Genomic DNA, 21,084 nt, shown 5'->3' with positions numbered 1-21,084 from the left:
CCATGTTGCCTAAGTTCAACCCCAGAGAGATCAAAGTCATATACCTGATGTGCACCAGTGGGAAGTCAGTGTCCTGGCCCCCAAAATTGACCCGCTAGGTCTGTCCCCAAAAAAGATTGGTGATGACATCACCAAGGCAACCAGTAGTGGGAGGGGTCTGAGGATCACAGTGAAACTGGCCATTCAGAGCAGACAGGCCCAGATTGAAGTGGTATCTTCTACATCTGCCCTGATGACCGAAGCCCTCGAAGAACCACCAAGAGACAAAAAGAAGCAGGGGCACCTGGGTGGCTCAGTCACTGACTGAGTGACTGACTTCAGCTCAGGTCATGATCTCGAGGTTTGTGAGTTTGAGCCCCACATCAGGTTCACTGCTATCAGTCTGTTAGCATAGAGCTGGCTTCAGATTTTGTGTCCCCCTCTCTCTGCCCCTTCCCTGCTTGTGCTCTCCCAAAAATAAATAAATATTTTTTTAAAAAGGGAGAAAAAGAAACATAAAAATAATAAGCACAGCAGAAATATCATTTTTAAATGTTTTTTTAAATTTATTTTTAAGAGTAAGAGAGACAGAGCACAAGCAAGGGAAGAGCCAAGAGAGAGGAAGACACAGAATTTGAAGTAGGCTTCAGGCTCCATGCTGTCAGCACACAGCCTGATGCAGGGCTTGAACCCATGAACCGTAAGATCATGACCTGAACCGAAGTCAGACACTCAACCAACTGAGCCACCCAGGCACCCTGGAAATATCACTTTTGATGAGATTGTCAACATTTCCTGGTAGATGCAGCCCCGTTCTTTAACCAGAGAACTCTCTGGAACTATTAAAGAGATCTTGGGAACTGCCCAGTCTGTGGACAGCAATGCTGATGGCTACCACCCTCACAGAGGACATCACCAGAGGTGCTGTGGAATGCCGCACTAGTTAAGAACTAAGAAGGAAGGAGTACTTGGGTGGCCTAGTCGGTTGAATGACTAACTCTTGATTTTGGCTCAGGTCATGATCTTACAGTTCATGGGATCAAGCCCTGCTTCAAGGTCTGCTCTGACAGTGAGAGCCTACTCGGATTCACGCGAGGTTACATGCAGCTCCCTTGATGCTTGTCTGAAGCAGTCATGCCTTTTAGGTAAGAGTTACATGCAAAACCCTCCGTGTGCGCCAATAAGACAGATGTTCAGAGCAGCTTAGATGCTTGGACACATTTACTTTTTCACAGAAGACTAAAATTAGTGTGAGTATAATTTTGATATTTATGAATGTCTTCCTGGGGTAGAGAATTAAAGGAGCTAGAGAAATACCTCTTGATTGATCTCTGAATCTCTGTCTCTTGAAAGTTCTGAGTCATGCTTAAGTGAAAAAATCAAAGTTTCATTTTGCTTTCTGAAAAAAATATATACATATTTATATAACATCTTCTTTAGCTATTCATCCATCAATGGACAGACATTTATGTGGTTTCCATATCTTGGCTATTGTGAATAATACTGCAATGAACACGGGGGTACATGTTATCTGTTTGAGCTCTTGTTATTTCCTTTGGATGTATACACAGAAGTGGGATTCCTAGTTTATGTGGTGATTCTATTTTTAATTTCCTGAGGGACCTCCGTAATGTTTTCCACAGTGGCTGCATCAATTTACATTCCCACCAACAGTGCACTGGGGGTTCCCTCTTCTCCACTTCCTCAATCCTAGTTATATATCTCTTGTCTTTCTGATGACAGCCATTCTGATGGGAGTGAGGTGGTATCTCATTGTGGTTTTGATTTGCATTTGTTAGGAGTCCATTTGCATTTTGTTCCATAAAAGGGGAAATTGACCAAAGATGTCCCAAAAGAGCTGGGCACGATAGACATCAGGACATTGTGTTACTCTTGCGCTGTTTCTTGCAAAAATCTCTGCCTTCGGTTTACATGATAAGTATGGCCAGCCTTTCCTCTGATCATAGTGGTAAGATCTCAGATTTAATATCTGAGATAGAGTTAGAAGAGTTCATTTAACTTGCTTTGGTCTTAGGTCAGGAAATGTCAAATATTTCTACCATAATCCATTCTCAAGCCCATGACAGGCATTGTTACATATCATGACACACCACACTGTCCCACCAAGTTCTACTTCTGTCTTAGAATCCTTGATGGTATAGAGTTTCAAGAAGCCACTGCTAACTGATTAGATTTGGAGAATAAAGGAAAGCCTATTCACCACCCTCCTTCTAAGAGCTATTCAAGTCAATCTAGTTTACCTGATATTCTTCTCTGGACTCAGACTACCTCATCACAGTTCTGCACTGGCGTTGGAAGCTAAGGTCACAGCTCTTTTAAGAGTGTTACTTGTTTTTCCTGTGACCTCAATGCATGTGCATGCCAGGCACATTTTTGCTTCTTGACTTATTTAAAAATGTATTAATATTTTAGGCTTGCTAAAATTTGAAGTCATTTTAAAACCCTAAGCCTTCCCCACTTGGTGATGATGGAAAAGGCCGTTGAGCACCTTGAAAAAAATACTTTTATTTCTATTACCTCAGCCAAAGGTGAACTGTGGCAATAATTGTGCCAACCTCTCTCCACCTCTATGGCTCCTGTCTTCTTCATATGCTGCCCTTCCCCTCTCGCTGAGTGCCATTTGTGTAGAATCACTGCTTCGGGGAACTATGGTCAGCCATGCCTGTCACAAGATTTTCCAGCCTCAGTTCTCTTCAACTGAAAAATTACCAGATCAACTAATATCTAGTCCAGCCTAAAGATTAGATCATCTTCATTTACTGATAAGATATATCATCTTGTAATCAGCAAAGTTCTAAAACACTTAGCGACGCACTATTGCTACTGCTGTATCTATCCCCTCACCTCGCTCCCCTGACCCTTGCCAGTTGATTTTCCTTCATTCAAGGCCAGCTTTAAGTACGTTTCCCTTGAATAATATGAGGAAACTGTGAGGCATGTTTTCTCTACCTTAGCGTTACTAACATTTTGAACTGGCTAATTCTTTGTTGTAGAGTCTGGTTCTGTGCACCGTAATGTCTCTGGCCTCCACCCACTAGATTCCAGTCAGCAGCTCCACTAGCTCCACCTACCTTGTTATGACAACTAAAAATGTCTCCAAAAATTACCAAATGTTGTTGGAGAGCAGGGGACAAAATGATCCCCAATTGAAAACCATTGCTATAAAGGAAACGTAAGGGTTATCATGTTTATAAAAGGACTATATATATTGTGCAGTTTAGGAATTATTGTTTTTTTTATTATTTTTATTTTTTAATGGCTACTTATTTTTGAGAGAGAGGGAGGAAAGGAGAGCGAGTGCACGCAGGGCCAGAGAGAGAGGGAGACAAAAGATCTGAAGCTGGTTCTGTGCTGACACCAGAGAGCCCGATGAAGAGCTCAAACTCATGTACCATGAGATCATGACCCGAGCCAAAGTTTGATGCTTAACTGGCTGAGCCATCCAGGTGCTCTAGAATTATTGTATTTTTTTTAATTAAAAAAATTTTTTTTGTTTTTTATTTATTTTTGAGAGACAGTGGGAGCAAGGGAGGGTTAGAGAGAGAAGGAGACACAAGATCTGAAGCAGGCTCCAGGCTCTAAGCTAGCTGTCAGCAAAGAGCCCGACGCGGGGCTCGAACCCACAAACCGCGAGATCATGACCTGAGCTGAAGCTGGCCACTTAACCAACTAAGCCACCCAGGCGTCCCTGGAATTATTGTATTTTTAAACATATGCTTTTGTCAATATGTTGTAGAAGAATATGAGATAAAAACAGATGCAAAAAGTAGGGGTGGTATTTAAGTGGCATTCTACTTTATAGTCTGCATGGAAGTTGTCTTATGAGAAAAGACAGATTCTCTAAGGATGTCTTACAAGAGGTTGTGACCCATAATCCCAATCATCCCCTAATATAAAAAAGGATCCACTATCTAACTTTGATAGAAATCAACTCAGTGTCTCCAGCTACCTTAAAATTAATCAACAGTTTCCTAAGGACAAAGAAAGCATGATATAAGAAAATACTTAGCATCAAGTGGGTAGATAATATGATTAATTGGAGTCATAGTCATTTGAATTGCCGTCAATAGCAATCTGGTTTACGTACAATTTGTTTTTACAGGAGTCTTAAAAAGTATAATATGCACATGGGTAAAATTTTAAACCATGCAAAAGATATTCATTGAGAAGTAAACTTCATCCTCACTCTTGACTTTTCATCTCTGTTTCCTGGAGCAACCACTGATATCAATGTCTTGGTCCTCGGGAAATATTTTATGCCTCTGTGTGTGTAGGCGTCAGTGTAGGGACTGAAATTCACACATCAATAATCCTCTAATGACAAAAACAAAATCAACCTTTAGTACAGACACAGGAAAAAAAAAATCTTACTGGTCACTCTGAGAAAGGGAAAAACTTAAGTATTATACATTTTTTCCCCTTCTCTGGTCTTCTTTTAATACTGTATTTGGTCAATTCTAAGATGCTCACTTGTCAAATTTCAGCATGGCTGAAATTGGAAGGTGTCTTAGATTTCACCTTACATTCGATGAAACCCAGTATTGTTCTGATATTCATAATCAGATAACCGATAACCCTGGGGGGGGTTACATCATTCCTTTATCCAGAGCTTGGCTGTGTAAATTATCCTTTTAAAACCTTCTGAAAGGGTGAAAGCAAAGAGTCTCCGGCTCTGAGAAAAACCGTCAGCTTCTGGGTGCAACCCGTGGAGATGTACCCGGCCCATACTGTAGGGGGCGCTGATGGCGTGCGATTACTTGAGGGGTTTCAACCATTACTGGTGTTTTCAGCACATTGTCCTTCCTGCTCAGGTTTAACAGGCAGTGTGGTAGAATGGGAGGAGTCTGCATTTTAGAGTTAGGAACGCCTGGGTTACATTTCTGGGTCTGACACTTTCTATGTAGTGCTGCGCAAGTTACCGTCCTGAGCTGCAGTTTCCGCCTCTATGAAATGGGCATAATGATTGCTCCTTCTCAGGCTTGTGGTGATCATTAATGCCCCCAACAGTGTGAATGCCATGGAATTCTTGCCTGCCTTCATTCCTTCCTTCTTTCCTTCCTTCCTTTCTTCCTTCCTTCCTTCCTTCCTTCCTTCCTTCCTCTGTCCCTTCCTTTCTTCCCTCTTCCTTCCTTCTTTCCTTTCTTCTTTCTGTCCTTCCTTCCTTTCTTCCTTCTTTCTTTCCCTCTGTCCTTCCTCCCTCCCTTCCTTCCTTCTCCTTCTATTATCTACCCATCATATACCTACTGATCCATCTGTCCTTCCCCCAGATGTTAGCCCATGGAAATTCCCAAGCCCTCCAGTTTTGTAAGGCCATCTTGTGCTTTAAAATTTAATAAAAACTGGGGGCACCTGGGTGGCTCAGGTGGTTAAGTGTCCAGCTTCGACTCAGGTCATGATTTCACACTTCCTGGGTTTGAGCCCTGCATCGGGCTCTGTGCTGGCAGTGCAGAGCCTGCTTGGGATTCTCTCTCTCCCTTTCTCTCTCTGCCCCTCCCCTGCTGGCACGTTCTCTCTCTTTCAAAACAAATAAATAAAGTTAAAAAAAAAGATTTAATAAAAATGGTCTCACAGTCCATTCCCACTTAAGATAGAACACTCCATGTCCTTCCCAATATCCCTGGGGAGCCTGTGTAGGGCCATTTTGCTGCTCTCGCCTAATTCCTTCTTTCCATTCTGCATTTTACCTCCCGGGCTATTGGTCGTTCCTTTGAAAGGATGTCACTCTGACAGTGCTCCAAACCCCTCGCCTCCAAAGTGTGGCTGACTTAAAGCTGTGTGGGAATGCTTTATGACACTTCGTGGCCTTTAATTTTTTTTTATGTTTATTTATTTGTGAGAGACAGAGTGTGAGTAGGGAAGGGGCAGAGAGAAAGAGGGAACAGAGAATTCAAAGCAGGCTCCAGGCTCTGAGCTGTCAGAACAGAGCCTGACGCTGGGCTTGAACTCATGAACTGTGAGATTATGACTTGAGCTGAAGTCAGACACCCAACCAACTGAGCCACCCAGGCGCCCCGCTTTGTGGCCTTTAAAGAGGAGCTCATACTCCAGTGCACAATAAAACAAGAGCTATCTTAAAATCGGATCCGAGGCAGGACGACCGTGGAGCAGTGAGTGCGGACTCTGAAACAGGCCACTCAGGTTCACATTCTCATTCCATCGCTTAACTAGCTACGACCTTGGTGTTGGGGGAGGCAGTCCGCCATGTGCCCCAGGAGTCTCTGCAGGCCCTTGCTGGGGGTGCCAAACCACAGCACCCCATCATCCCCTGACCCCACCCGTGTCTGAAGCCAGTCACAAAGCAATTAAGTCAGTCACGGCGCTCCCAATGTGAATACTTTACAACTCGCTTGCTATAAAAAGTGCTGAACCTTCGACCCCGGGTTCCTCACAGGCAGCAAGACCCACTGTGTGGGTGCCTGCCGTCTGGGCCCATTAAGGCCCCGTGGGACTTAGGGGCAGAGGACCCCGTGGCCGTGCTGATGTTCCCACTGTTTGCTGCGCTGTGAGTCCCAGACCATCTTGGTCTCATCCGTTTGGTCTCCTGTCCACTTCGACCCCTGTAACGTGAAGGGAGGCCAGCCTGGTGCTGGCCCTCTCCTCTCCTTGCAAGCCTGTTACTCTTTGCAACGTGGGGTTTTCCCTGATACCTCGTTAAGCTACTTCATTTCCTGTGCCTCCATTTCTCCACTTGACTAAGGGGATAATAGTAATAGTGCTTAACTCCTATTGCTGTTGGGAGGCTCAAATCAGTTCATGTAAGTCAAGCACTTAGAACAGGCCTGGCACCTAATTATGTTTAAACTAATGTCATGCTGCTTAGCTCTTGTTTTCTTCTATCTGTTCCTAACTTCTTGCCTTCTAAAACTCAAAATTCTTCTTAATGTTGCCTTTTAAAACTCAAAATTGTACCTTTATTTTTTTAGCGTTTATTCATTTTTGAGAGACAGAGAGTGAGTGGGGAAGGGGCAGAGAGAGAGAAGAAGACACAGAATCTGAAGCAGGCTCCAGGGTCTGAGCTGTCAGCACAGAGCCCAACTTGGGCTTAAACTCACGGACTGCGAAATCATGACCTGAGCCAGAGTCAGATGCTTAACCGACTGAGCCACCCAGACGCCCCAAATTGTACCTTTATTTTGCAAGGAAATGTACTCTTCTTTGTCCCACTGCTAGGTCACTAGGCCATGCCTTGTGGCTAACTTTTTCAAACAAAACGCTTAACAAAGACAGTTTTCTTCCCTAATCAGATTTTCCCCACTGCAGTTCTTAAATGGGTAATGTTTGCGTCTCTCTCTGCTACCACAGAGGTAGTATTCAAATCATGTAACAGGTGCTCTTGCAAGGGCACTGACCCATCAGAACTCTCTACCATCAAAAATCAGGCCTAGCTGCAGTGATCTACATACTCAGGGCCAACACATAGCTCTTGAAATATAAGAATTTAGAATATTTTCCGCTTTCCTGCCTCTAAGAGACTGAATTAGGGGATTTTGTTAACCTGAGAGGAGGGGTGAGTCGTGGGTGTAGACACAGAATTAAAGAAGCTTTGAGAAGTGGTAGATCTATCTACATAAAATAGGAGCTATGTGGGAGGAAACAAAAGATCCCAGGGGCCAAAGGAAGGCAGATGAGAAAGCAGAAGGGATCTGTAATATAAAGCAAGGATGAGATTAGGGCTCCTAGAGATTAGCAGGGATAAAAACATTTGAGTCGCTCCTAAGACGAATAAAAGTTTGGGGAAAGGAGGTGCCTAAAGAGGAGTTTTAGAAGTTTTGACTCCTGTTATGTGATGCAGTTCTCAGGTTCCTGCGTCTTTAAGAAACTTTTAAATAAGCGCTTGCTTCTTTGGAATGTCTCAACAAGCCAAGGACGGTCTTAATGGCAGCCACTTAATGTCCCAGTGTCTATTTGCATATACTATTTACAATACAAACATGAATATAATTATGTTAAGGATTTATATACATATTATATACAATATTCAAAACACACAGACACATACACACACATTATACAACATCCGGGTATACCCTGATAAGATACCACTGAGACAAGCAATGTGCAGTGAGTCTTACTATAGTTGTCAAACACACACGTGTGAGCCTGCGTGTGCGTGAAAAGCGTCGCACTTTCAGGGAGGTCGACCGGATGCGTGAAGTCACGTGGCTTGCTGAGACTTGAAGTGAAAGTGGAAAAAAGCGTCTCTAGGAGGTACGCGAAGAGGGTATTTTTGAAAAAGCAATCCTGGACTCAGGTTTGCGGGTGACTATGGTTCTCTGGTGCTGCCTGGCAGCAGAGGAGGAAAGGCAGGCCATTGCACTAAGGTGTGGAAACCCAGCACCCGCACGGGCGAGGAAGGTACAAGAGGAGAAGGCAGATACTAAGAGGGAAGAGCCAGTAAGTGACCAGAGCAGCAGAGGGCGGGTAGGAACCTCTTGTGGAGCCGGCCTCATTTTTGCACGTGACTGGACACTTTCTATCGACGTGCATTGGTTCTGTTTAGTCCTGCGTCGTGCTGCGTTCAAAGTGCAGCTCTTCACTGTACACGCTTAGACCAAGCGTCTTTCTTATAGATCGAGAGAATGTACTGGAGATTCAGGAAATCATAGAATATGTCACAATTTGCCATGTCATCAACCTGCCGTCTTTCTTGCCTTCTCTCTGTCTCAGTCCCCTCAGCTCATTAACCTCCCTGCTCCTTCACTGGTACAAACACGCTCTTTCCTTTGTCTTACCGTGTAGTAGTTAGGAAACCAACTTGTGTTCTAACATGTCCCTAGCATCTCAGTCCTCACCCCACGGCAATTTGAGGGGTTTCCTCCAATCCAGTTCCTCCCCTCAAGATGGAATCTTTGCAAATAAAAGTTTTTTTTCATCACCTCCATAATTAATTGTGCAATGAATATATACTTTTCTCTTGTGGTGGGGTAATATTTGGATATTTATGTGGGGTTTTTTTTCACAAATTCCTTTTGTTTATCTTTATTCCCCCCGACCATTCATGGAGTGATGGGTTTTTTAGACCTCGAGATACAGAAATGATACAGGTTGAACAATGAAATGCTTAACTTTTAAACTCTTGAAAATAATTTTATAAAGTCCGTAGCAGAGCAAAAGGTCTTAAAGGTTAAAAGCTATGGCTTTCAATTATGAGCCAGGCACTTGAGAAAGAAAAAAACAAACATGTTTTTGGTATTTTTTAATCCCCAAAGTCTGGCTTGAAATACCCAGAGCCAAAACCTGGAGGACCCAGTACATGGTATTTATAACCACAGAGAGAAGTACGTGACGTCATAAAAGGCGTGTCCGGCTCAGAGGAAGGGGTTTGGCCAACCCCTCTGGAAAGCAAGGATTGAGGGGCCTGTTCTGAGGGTTCAGGGGCTGGTGGGGCCTGGGATCGCCCCTCCTTCCCAGAGGGCCTGTCTCTGTGGCTTAAATAGCTTGGAGGCATTCCAGAGCAAATAGAACCTTTGCTTGGCTTCGCAGACAACCTGAGTGACTCTAAACGTAGGAGGACGCCCTTAGGTCTGCCTGAGCAGGACAGGAATCAGGGCTGGGGCTGATCTTAAGGGTCTGAGGGACTCACAGAGTCTTATACCCCAGTGTGATGTGGGGAAGGGGCTGGGATCACAAGGTTCCTTGAGAAGCTGAGTCCGCAGATGCGTCTTTGTGATTAGGACAAGGAAGCGAGAGATTTGGGATGTGACAACAGGGTCCCCCCACCCCCTGCAGGAATCAGCAGCAACAGAGACCGATGCCCAAGTTCAGCCCAGACAGAGACAGACATCTGTGGTCTGAACACAACACATGCCCACCCCTAATGTCACAATTTCACACAAGCACCCCTCAAACTCAGAGGCCATCCAGGAACAAAAGGACTAGAACAGGGTTGGAGGATTAACTTGAGTTACTCATAAGAGAGTGAGCTTTAAACTGAGAGAAAGCTAATCAGGATACAAGTGAAAATGGAGACTCCGACATAGCTGGAATCGGTTATAGAGAAATCATCAAAATGTGTATATAACCCATCCCGTGATAATGCAAAGTTTGCACTCCTAAATCTTTTGGGAAAGTTATCTGGTGGCAGCTACTAAAATTAAAACTTCAGGGGTCCTTGGGGGGCTCAGTGGTTTAAGCATCTGTCTTTGGCTCAGGTCATGATCTCAGAGTTTATTTAAAGTTCGAGCCCCACGTCTGGCTGTGTGCTGACAGCTCAGAACTTGGAGCCTGCTTCAGATTCTGTATCTCCCTCTCTCTCTGCCCCTCCTTCACTTGTTCTGTCACTCTCTCCTTCAAAAATAAACATTAAAAAATTTTTTAATTAAAAATGCACAAACCCTTTAACACAGCAACCCCAAGTTTAGGATTCTATCCTTTAAAAATAAAAGCACCAGAATGCAGAGAGATGTGTATAAAGAGTTTTATTTTCACAATATTTACAGTGTCAACAAACTGGAAAGATCTTGAAAATACTATCAGTGAGAATAAGGTGCATAAAAATTGCACAGCCAAAGCCTGAAATATTTTGTAGCAATTAATATATTGATATATATTATTTTTTAAAAAGCAAGTTACAATGTGAGTATATGTTATCTTATTTTTGTTGAAACATGGGGGTCCTTCAGCATGTTATTATAAAAATGTAAAAAGATACATCAAACCGTTAACATTAGCTCTCTACTGGGTAGTTTTGAAGGAGGACACTTTTTGTTTATGTTTCAATATTGTTTGACTTGAAACAACGAGCATGTTCTAATTTCGTTATATATTTTAAGCCATAAAACAAAAAAATATGAAAAGAAAATATAGATATGAGAAGGGAGGAGAGCCCTCAGTTTAGCACGGAATTTCAAACGATACTCTCAAAAGTGGCCATGAAAAAGCGCGTATCATTCTGAAAGATTAGACTTTCACTTCTCTCTTGCCTGCCTTCCCTTTAACTCTGTACCTCCGGTAAAAGCAATGAAATGCAGTGAAATGAGGCAGTATGGGGGGGGGGGGGAGATGCTTTAAAATAGATCATTCACATTGTGAAATACACTGAAGAATTACGATTCGATCTTAAGTGCTTCTGAGTCCTTATTTTCAAGGTCTACATTCAGCCTGGGGAGTCAAATCTCCCTTTTCCTGATCATGCCCCTTAATCGGAGGGTGCCCCCCGTCCCCCATCCTGTAGCCCGGGCCCATGCTCCTTCCTGCTTCCTGTGCTCCCCACATTCGCATCCCCAGACCCCCTGGCCTCTGACCTAATCAGCTCTTAGTGCCGCGTGCCTTCCGGCGTCCTCATCCCTCTCCTCGGGGTCCTCTTTTGTTTCGGAGAACACATTCGACCTGAGGTGCCTGGCACTGACTAGAGCAGTTGGTGGAGCCTGTGACTCTTGATCTCAGGGTCGTTAGTTTGACCCCCACCCATGTTGGGTACAGAGCTTACTTAAAAAGAGAGAGAGGAAGAGAGAGAACGTCACATATGGACATCATGACTTCATTGTGCGAGGAATACTCTTATTGGACAGAGCACTGATGGGAGCACCGGGAATCCGTATCAGGCTCCTCACGAACTTGTTTCACGAAAATCACTTTATCCTCAGACATGGGAGAAAGGAAGGGGGGCAGGGCTGGTGAGGCTGGGCCGTGTCCTAGGACAATTCAAGTATGAAGTGTTCCAGGCTGTGTTAGGTGGGTCCGTAACCACTCATGAGTTTAGCAAGGAGGGAGAGGTAAGGCGAACGTTAAGTAGAGTCAGAGAAACGATCAGGGCTGAAGGAGTTGAGGGGATGGTTTGTCCAGCTTAGAAAGGAAAAGAGAAGAACCAGGAAATCGAGTTGCAGCAAAGAGATTCAGCAGTTAAATTGTTTAGTGCCCTGTTCCCTCTGGCCTTCCTTCTCAAGGTTTAGTGCATTTCACTGAACTCCAGGTACACTCTTCAAATTTCAGAGTCAACATATGAGGAATTTAAGGTACAAAACAGATGAACATAAAGGAAGGGAAGCAAAAATAATATAAAAACAAGGAAGCAGACAAAACACGAGAGTCTCTTAAATACAGAGAACAAACTGAGGGTTGCTGGAGGGGCTGTGGGAGGGGGATGGGCCAAGTGGACAGGAGGACTCAGGCCGGGCCCTTGTCGGGGTGAGCACTGGGTGTTGTTCGTAGGGGACGAATCACTGGAATCTTCTCCTGAAATCATTACTGCACTATGTGCTAACCAACTTGAATGTAAATTAAAAAATAAACAAGTAAATAAAAAAATTTCAGAGTCAAGAAGGGCAAACATTCAGGAGTGTCCATCAGAAATAAATTTGTGTGTATATTTTCCACTTCATGATTTAACTTAGGGATAAAAAGTATAAAGTAAGCATTGAGTTTCTTTAAAAAAAGATATTTAATATTCTGACAGTCATTCTGATCTACTTAAATGCAGAGTCATTTTTGATGTGATGACAAGCAGTGGGACAAGGTGGCCTCCATGATTTCATGTCCAGCCAAGGAGTCTAAGAATTAAGCAGATCAATGTTTTCTGGGCAAAATAGTAGCAATCCATAGGAAACCCTTGGCTGGAAACGGGGCCAAATGAGGCGGGAGGCTGTGCAGGCTGTGGTGGGCTCCTTTGTAATGATGAAACCACCCCTGAAGGCATTTAACTCACTTCAAGAATTGATGATGCAAAGAAAATGACCTATTTAATCCTTACTCCCCTGTGCCCTGACTTCTGATCGATGTTTGGAAGCAGCAGCTCCGAGGACCTGAACCAGACTGCTCAGGAGGAAGTAAGGAAACTACTCCCACCCACAACACCGTTCCCCTACACAGAAGTGAGAGTAAGTTCAAAATTGGGGGGAAGCGTTTGGTGCCATGGCCTTTGGCCTCTTCCTGCCAACGTTGAGCAACTCAGGCACACACTACCAATGTCCTGGCAAGAAACTCTAACTCCCACAACAACGGGAGGAAGGCCAAAGAGGATCAAACCTTCAAACAGAAGCTCAGTAGCAGAACTGGGAGGAAGGGAGAGGAAGAAGAGAGTGAGGCAATTGCCCTAGGGCATCCTGGGCTGGTGACTCAGCACCCTGGTAAGAGAGGAGCCCGCAATTCTGGAAGAGTTAGGGTTGGTGCCAGCACGTGGGGTGGGGAGGGCTAGTGCAAAGATGGAGGGAAGGTATACTCATCAAGAAAGAGTGTATGGTCCAGTAGGCAGATAGAGAAGGGAGGCTTGGCCGCCAAGGGAATTCTGGTTTCTCGGTCTGGGCTGGTTACATGCTGTAAAAAAGAAAATGCCCAGCAGGTGGCAGCACTAGATAACTGGCGTAAAACGGGAGCCAGTTTCAAAACTACAGTTCATCTTGCACACGCTACCCTGTCACTTTCTTGGGTGGGAATTCATTTAGCTATTAGTGCATATCCACAAGAAGGAGGAGACATCAGTTCATCTTGGTATCCCCAGCACTCAGCACATGAGTGTATTTGTTCATTGAAGGGATCAATGAATACAAGAAGTTTCAAATTTTACCTACACTAGAAAAAAGTCCAATTTCCTTCTTCTTATTCCATTGCTATTATCACCATGTTAATTACAAATTTAATTCATTTAGGTAATAATAATAATGCATGATACTAGATTAATTCTCTACTCACCCGTTTGCCAACCTACATTTTTATTCTCTGCTTAATGAATTTTTCCCTATCTCTTTTGGACACTTTTAAAACTCACAGGGGTTAAAAAAAAAAAAAAAAAAAAAAAAAACAATGCACCTGACATTAGAGATGCAACAGCCTAAATTCCAGGTTAAAGAATTCACTTATGTTTTACTGTTGATGTTTATAAGGAAGGCAAAAGACAATTGTTCTTTGACTAGTCGTAGTTTTTAAAATCAATGACTTGCTTGCCAACTGAGCTTATCTTACATTCTACTCGTAAACCTTTTCTTTATTGGCCCTCTCTGATATGTGCTATTGGGCTGTGGCTTGTGGTTTTTCAGAATCCTTGCTTACTAAAAATAATTTAAGGTAATAAAACCAAAAAGACTAAGTAAACTAACATGTAGTGAGATTTCACTATGCTAACCAGGCACTGTGCTCTAAGGAGTCAGTAATGACTTTTCTATCACTCTTTAGATAGATTTAAAAAAATCTTCACCTTTTGTTTAACCAGAGACATAAAATGGCCACATTGAGCACCAAAATAAGAATTTCCGTATCTACCTATGTGAAGGAGAGCCAAACTTTCCCTAAAAGCTAATCGCAAGATCTTTGCTAATAAATTAATGGAAGTCAGCAACACTGAATTAAAGTACGAAGAGCAGTCTATGCATATAAATGAGCTCTTTGAAGGCGGGAATGTTATCTTATATATTTTCATATCCCCGGCACCTCCCCCAGAGTCTGGCATATTTTAAGGCCTCCGTAAATATTTACTGAATGTGTGGAGACTATCAAGACATACGGCACTGAACAATGGTACTTGAATCCGGGCCACATTCTCAGCAGAAGAAAAGAATGGGAAAGCAGATCACGGCAGTCATCATTCAGCAGACTCATAAGAATGGGCCTGGAACCAAAAGAGTTAGATAGTATCATCTGGAACTGGTGACACCCTTCATTATCTGTCCCATCTCAGGAACTCCTATCCTGCCCCTGTTCAACTCTGTTACACCTAATCGTCTTGCTACAGCATTTACACCTTTGTTACATATTAAATGCAACTTTCTTGAACTCGCAGAGCCCAGTTCAGTGCTTTTTATCCATAAGGGAAAAGTTCTGAACTATCATTAGTCTCCCTAACTAGCATACTAGGAATATTGTATCCGAAAAACAAGTATCTTAAATACCTATGGCGCCCAGCCTTATGCTAAATTCCTCTTTCATTCTCATTCTGTGCGCTTTCCCGCGGCAGCCTCACCCCCACCCATCATTTCTATACCAGGAACTCCAGATCTTTACCTGTAATTTAGCTTTGGGTCCTGAATTCCAAGTCCATACATATAGCTAACTACCTACCTTATATCTCTACCAAGATGCACCATAACTATTAAACATATCCTGTCATAGATCAAATTCAGGAGCTTCTGGTTTAACATGGAAGACTGAGCGTGTCCACTTACCTTTTCTCCAAAAACCACATTAAAACCATAGTAAAGAAGTAAGATGTGGACATTTCCTAACACAGCCTAACAAAGTGATTACAATAGAATCCACGAGAGGAGTAGAGATTCCAAAAAGTTCTGAAAGTCATGAGACGGAGGAAGAGGGGTGACTATTGATCAGAATAGAGTAACCTCCAGCCTAGAACATCCAAGATGAGACTGTGGCCAATGAAGGAGCCAACCCATCTGGAATAAACCCTGAAACTCTACTCGCTGACTCCAAATTCTGCAGAAGGCAAGAGTGAGGAACAGGCAGAAGGCAAACAAAAATACTTCAGTACCTTCAGAAATAAGAAGGAGGATGTCACAGCCATAAAACACAAGCAGATGAAAGATATGAGTGCCCAAACTTCATGTTTCTCCACCAACCTGGTTCCTATACCTCCTGGCTCTGGGAACACCGCCATTGTCCATTCAGTTTCCCAAGCCAGAAAGTTGAAAGTGATCCTTTCTTCTTTCTTCCCCTTATGCCTCATTCACTAAACTAAGGGTTGATTCTATCTCTTAAATCTTTCTCCCCCTCCTCCAGCCACTGTCTTTCATAAATTTGTAACATGTCTTTCCTGGATTCTCTCACAGCTTTATTTCTGTTCTTTCTCACTGTAGCCTTCCCAAACCATTCTCCAGGATCTTGTAATTCATACGGAGCCTGACATCTAGCACATTATCAGTTCCCTTTTCCCCAGGACTTCACTTTCTGCATTTCCATTACCATGCATGGTCCAGAAGGAGATGATCTTCCTACTGATGAAAATCCTCAGAAAGTCTGGAGCCACATCACAGCACCCACGTCATCCACCTCGTGTCATCTCTTGACATGGGCATTTTATTATCCAACGTCATCACAAGAAGTAGGAGTGCAATACAAGAAGTAGCCTTGAGAGACAAAGACCGTAGTCACATAATTTTTAGTGCAGTGTATTGTTATAACTGTTCTATTTTATTATTGGCTATTGTTGTTCATCTCTTACTGTGCCTAATGTACAAGTTACACTTTATCATATGTATGTATGTGTAGGAAAAAACAGCATATATGGGGTTGGGTACTATCCACGGTTTCAGGCATCCCCTGGGGGGGTCTTGGAATATACCCCCTGTCAGTAAGGGGGGACCACTGTATCCCCTTCAACCAGTGAGTGCTCAGTAACTGTTTTGGTTGAGCGATACATCTGACCACCTGTCCAGCCCTGAGTTTTCTTCAACTTCATGCTTTGCTCTTTATAACCCAGTAATACGAGTTTGCTTTCTGTTCTTCCTCAAAACACGTCTCCTTTTAAACCCTTGTGCTATTATCCCTGCCTGGAACCCCTCTTCTCTTTATTGGCATGGAAACCCCTTTCAAGGCTCAGCTCAAGTGCTATTTCCCCTGAGGAAGTCCCCGAACTTCCCTGGCCTGACGCGGGGCTCCTAGTCCTCATGCCCTCGGTATAACTCAGCCGCCTCCACTCTTGTGTCCAGGTTGTATAGTCCTTGTTTCCCCAGACCAGACTGTAAGGCTCTTGGAAGACAGGAAAACTGACACCTTTTCAGTCTTGTATCCCCTGTACACATGTCACGTGAATGAATGATCATCCCACAGCAGAAGGAAAGTCGGGAAGCCGTCCTTAGATCCCCATTCTAGAGCCAAAGAAGTATTATCATTCCCCCTTCCCCCCCCGCTTTTTTTTAGTTGATGCCTCTGAAGCCCAGAGATTAAGCGACTTACTTGAGGTTGCAGAGCTGGAACATACAGTTTTGTGGCAGGGCAGAGGCAGGGACAGGAGACAGTGGTGTTCCTAACTCATATCCTGATATCCTACCTTCTTATACACGGTGGTTGTTTCACTACATGATGACTTCTTACTGATCTGTCATCATTCACTAGAGAAACTCAGTTGGGAAAAAAAAAAGTATAGGGGAGGCTGGGAGGCTCAGTCGGTGAACCATTCAACTCCAGCTCAGGTCATGATCTCGCGGTTCAGGAGTTCGAGCCCTGGGCCGGGCTCTGTGCTGACAGCTCAGGGCCTGGAGCCTGCTTCAGAATCTGTGTCTCCCTCTCTCTCTCCCCTCCCCTGCTTGTGCTCTGCTTGTCTCTCTCTCTCTCAAAAATAAATAGACATTAAAGAAAAAGAAAAAAGAAAAGAAAAGAAAAAAAAGAAAGTGTATGGGTGCCTGGGTGGCTCAGTTGGTTAAGCATCTGACTTTTGATTTTGATCAGGTCATGAGCTCATGGTTTATAGATTGCACTCCTCATTGGGTTCTGTGCTGACAGCTTGGAGCCTCCTTGGGATTATTTTTCTCTGCCTCTCTCTCTCAAAATGAACAAACAAACATGTAATAAAAGAAAGTATAAGCAAAATGAATTGTTATCCAAACAGATAAGAGGATTGTTCTCTTTCAATGACAATTGTTATATGATATTTTTAAGCCTAGCCCTCAGCCAGGAGGGTGATCACCCTTTGAACAGCTGTGTGTTCGTTAGGCACTATGTCTCATATGTAATTTTCGGTTACAATGAGCTGATAAACAAACGCTTTCATGGGTTGTCACATTCTGTTCTTCCCCTTATTCTCTTTTAGCGACTTCTGGTGCATATGCCAGAAGTGGCAGAAGGGACAAGTATTATCAGTGTGCTGACCAGCCACTGGCCCTACCTGAGCACATTCTCAAGTAGTCTACCATTATTTTACCCCATTCTTGAGAGTTTGCAAGTTTTCCTCACATCAGGTAATATCTGTCTTCTATTTCCTTTCTGTCTCCCTTGCTGTCCTGACAAAGTCCAGTGGCCATAATAGGCAATTTGTTGATTTCACAAAGAAGGCCAAAGGGAACCTACAAATCACTCAGTGACTTTTTTATATCCTCTTACCCATTTCCCTCCCTGTTATTTGCCTTTTTCAAAACTTTTTAATGTTTATTTATTTTTTGAGAGAAAGAGAGACGGCATAAGTGAGGGAATGGCAGAGAGGGAAGGAGACACAGAATCTGGCTCTGTGCTGACAGCTCAGAGCCTGATGCAGGGCTTGAACCCAAACCCATGAAATGTGAGATCATGACCTGAGCGGAAGTCAGATGCTTAACTGACTGAACCACCCAGCGGCACCCCCTCCTTGTTATTTGATAGCTCCTTCTCACTCTTTTTTGTCATTTTATCTCCTTAGGTCCACCATTAAAATGGTATAAATTTCCTAGGTTCTGCCCTCCAGCCTCCTCTCTGAACAATCTTATCTATTTTAGCTTTATCATAACCTACGTGCTAATGACTCCCAAATCCACAGTTTAAAAACCAATTTCTGGGAGCACCTGGGGTGGCTCAGTCGGCTGAGCCTCTGACTTTGGCTCAGGTCATGATCTCACAGTTTGTAAGTTCAAGCCCTGCATTGGGATCTGGACTGACAGCTCAGAGCCTGTAACCTGCTTCAGATTCTGTGTCTCCTTCTCTTTCTGCCACTCCCCCACTTGTGCCTTGCCTCTCTCTGTCTCTTGAAAATAAATAAATGTAAAACAAAAACAAAAAGCCAATTTCTCCTAAAAAATTAAATATCCCTATTTCTAAGGGCCATCTATACATAGGAGCCTAATATCCTTTTTTTTTTTTTTTTTGGTTTTTGAAAATTTATTGTCATGTCTTCATCATCAAAACTTAAGACCTTGGTCTTTCCTTCTTGCCTTTGTACAAGACCAAAAGAGAGGCATTGACTACTTTGATGACCTTAAAGCGAACTCCGGGAATGTCACCAATAGCATGATGACCTTTGCGACCAAATCCAACAACCAGAACCTCATTGTTTTCCTCAATAAAATTCAAACAACCATAATTGGGTACAAAGGTGATTTTCTTGCCATTCTTGATCAGCTGGACCCTGACACACTTCCGGATGGCAGAATTTGGCTGTTTGGCCTCAACCCCTACTTTTTCCAGCACAATTTCTTTTGCATGGGAAGTGCCTCCAAAAGGGTTGGCCTTCAGGGCTGTGCCCAAATGGGCTTTCTTGTACCATTTATTGTGCCACTTCTGGTCTTGTTGGTGGCTACAGAGCTTCCTGGCAGCACGAAGACCACGACACTTGCCCATCCTGCCAGCACCGCGGGACTGAGCAAAAGACGGTAGCGGTACAGCTAGCCTAATATACTTTAAAAATAAGATGTCTACAAAAAAACAAATAATAATAAAAAAAAATAAGATGTCTACAATAAAATTGGTTACTTCACCCAAACCCATTTCCTTATCTGTTAACAGCATCATTATTCTCCCAAACCTTGTGGCCCAGAGCCCCAGTCACAATTTATGTTCCTCTGTCTTCTGTGCTGTGTCCCCCACTGAGGTGGCTGAGATGCCTCTATACCCAGGAAGTTCCCCTGTGGCTATGCCTTCCGGGACCCTCCACTGTGATTTTCTAGCAGGAAATGCCAAAATCAGCACCTCAGATGTCAGGTCCAGTGACTGGTCCAAGAGATGGATGCATGACCCAAGCCCATCCATCAGTGTCCATTTCTGGAAAGGTCCGAGCTTGCTCAGGAGAAGACCCCATCTTTCTGTAGGAGCTCAGTTAGAAGAACCAGCTTTGATGATGATCTTCTGGCATGGAGAAAGCTTCTCTGTGGTAGAAAAGGACAAAGGCTGCATCCAATGAGAGGATATGGAGGAAGAATGACATCTGAGGCCCTGATTCAACTGTCTATAGTTGGCTCTATTTCTGTCCTTCCTCTTAAATTAACAAAAATCCAACTGAATAAATTGGAAGATCTAATTGGCTTTATTCAATGATTCATGAGTTGGACAGCATCCCATCTAGCAATAAAAACGTCCCGAGCTGTAGGAAAGAAAGGTTTTTAAAGGTGGAAAGGGATGGGAGCCTGAATGGCTCAGTCTGTTAAGCATCTGACTCTTGATTTTGGCTCAGGTCATGATCTCATGTCTCACGGTTTGGTTGGTGAGATTGAGGCATGAGGCCGGCTCTGTGCTGACAGTGCAGAACCTGCCTGGGATTCTCTCTCTCTTTCTCCCCCTCCTCTGCTCATGCGTGAACTCCTGCTTTCTCTCTTTCTCTCTCAAAATAAATAAATAAACATTAAAAAAAAAAAAGGGTGGAAAGGGAGCAAAAGAAAAAAAAAGAAATTATGAGCACAGAATACATGGCTCCAGGCAGTTGCTTTCCTAAGGCAAATGGAAGGGGTCTATCTGGCAGATACCTCACTAGTGCTGACCAGGTAATTCCCTGTTGACTGGCTGAAGGTTACATTCCTGAGCATTGAAACTAAAATGAAGTTAAGTCAAGGTTTGCTGACTTGGGGTTTAGCACAAGTGACTCCATTTGGGACTTGCTGTCTCCTTTTTAACATTCCCAAAGTTAGGTGAGTAACCTAATTTGCAAAAAAAAAAAAAAAATCTCCTTTTTAACTTTTTAGGTGAATCAAATTGAGCTTCTGTCATTTACAAAATCCTTACTTAAGCCTTTTCCTCTCACCACATGCTTCCCTTTCCCCTGAAGAGGTAGGTATGGGTTTAAGCAGTTGCCAAATCACGTGGATTCTACCTCTAAACACTCTTCATATATATATCTTATTTTCCTCACCATGTCTAAGTCTTAAGTTACATAATGGGTTCCTTACTCTATTCTGAGACTCTAGTCTTACCTCCTGTAAACATTTTCCAACTGCTGTCAAAGAACTTTCTAAAAAAAAAAAAGAACTTCCTTATATTTTTTTAAGTTTGTTTGTTAATTTTGCGTGAGAAATGAGAGAGCGCGAACATAAGCAAGTGGAGGAGGAGCAAAGAGAGAGAGGGAGAGAGAGAGAACCCCAGGCAGGTTCTGCACTGTCCGCAAAAATCCTTATGTGGAGCTCAGACTTGACCGTGAACCATGAGATCATGACCCGAGCTGAAGGATGCTTATCCTCTGAGCCACGCAGGCACCCCACTGTCAAAGAACTGTCTAAAACTCACACTCAGTATGTCAACTTTCTTTTC

General features: G+C 43.4%; 1 pseudogene; it reads right to left on the bottom strand.

Annotated features, from left to right (window-relative positions):
- Nucleotides 1-8,711: 8,711 nt before the first annotated feature.
- Nucleotides 8,712-19,188, bottom strand: LOC115304349 (annotated as a pseudogene).
- Nucleotides 19,189-21,084: the final 1,896 nt, after the last annotated feature.

This window comes from Suricata suricatta, chromosome 10, assembly GCF_006229205.1.
Source record: "Suricata suricatta isolate VVHF042 chromosome 10, meerkat_22Aug2017_6uvM2_HiC, whole genome shotgun sequence".
Taxonomy (NCBI): Eukaryota; Metazoa; Chordata; class Mammalia; order Carnivora; family Herpestidae; genus Suricata; species Suricata suricatta.
The sequence above is the reverse complement of the archived record's forward strand: the minus strand, read 5'-3'. Positions and strand labels throughout refer to the sequence as shown.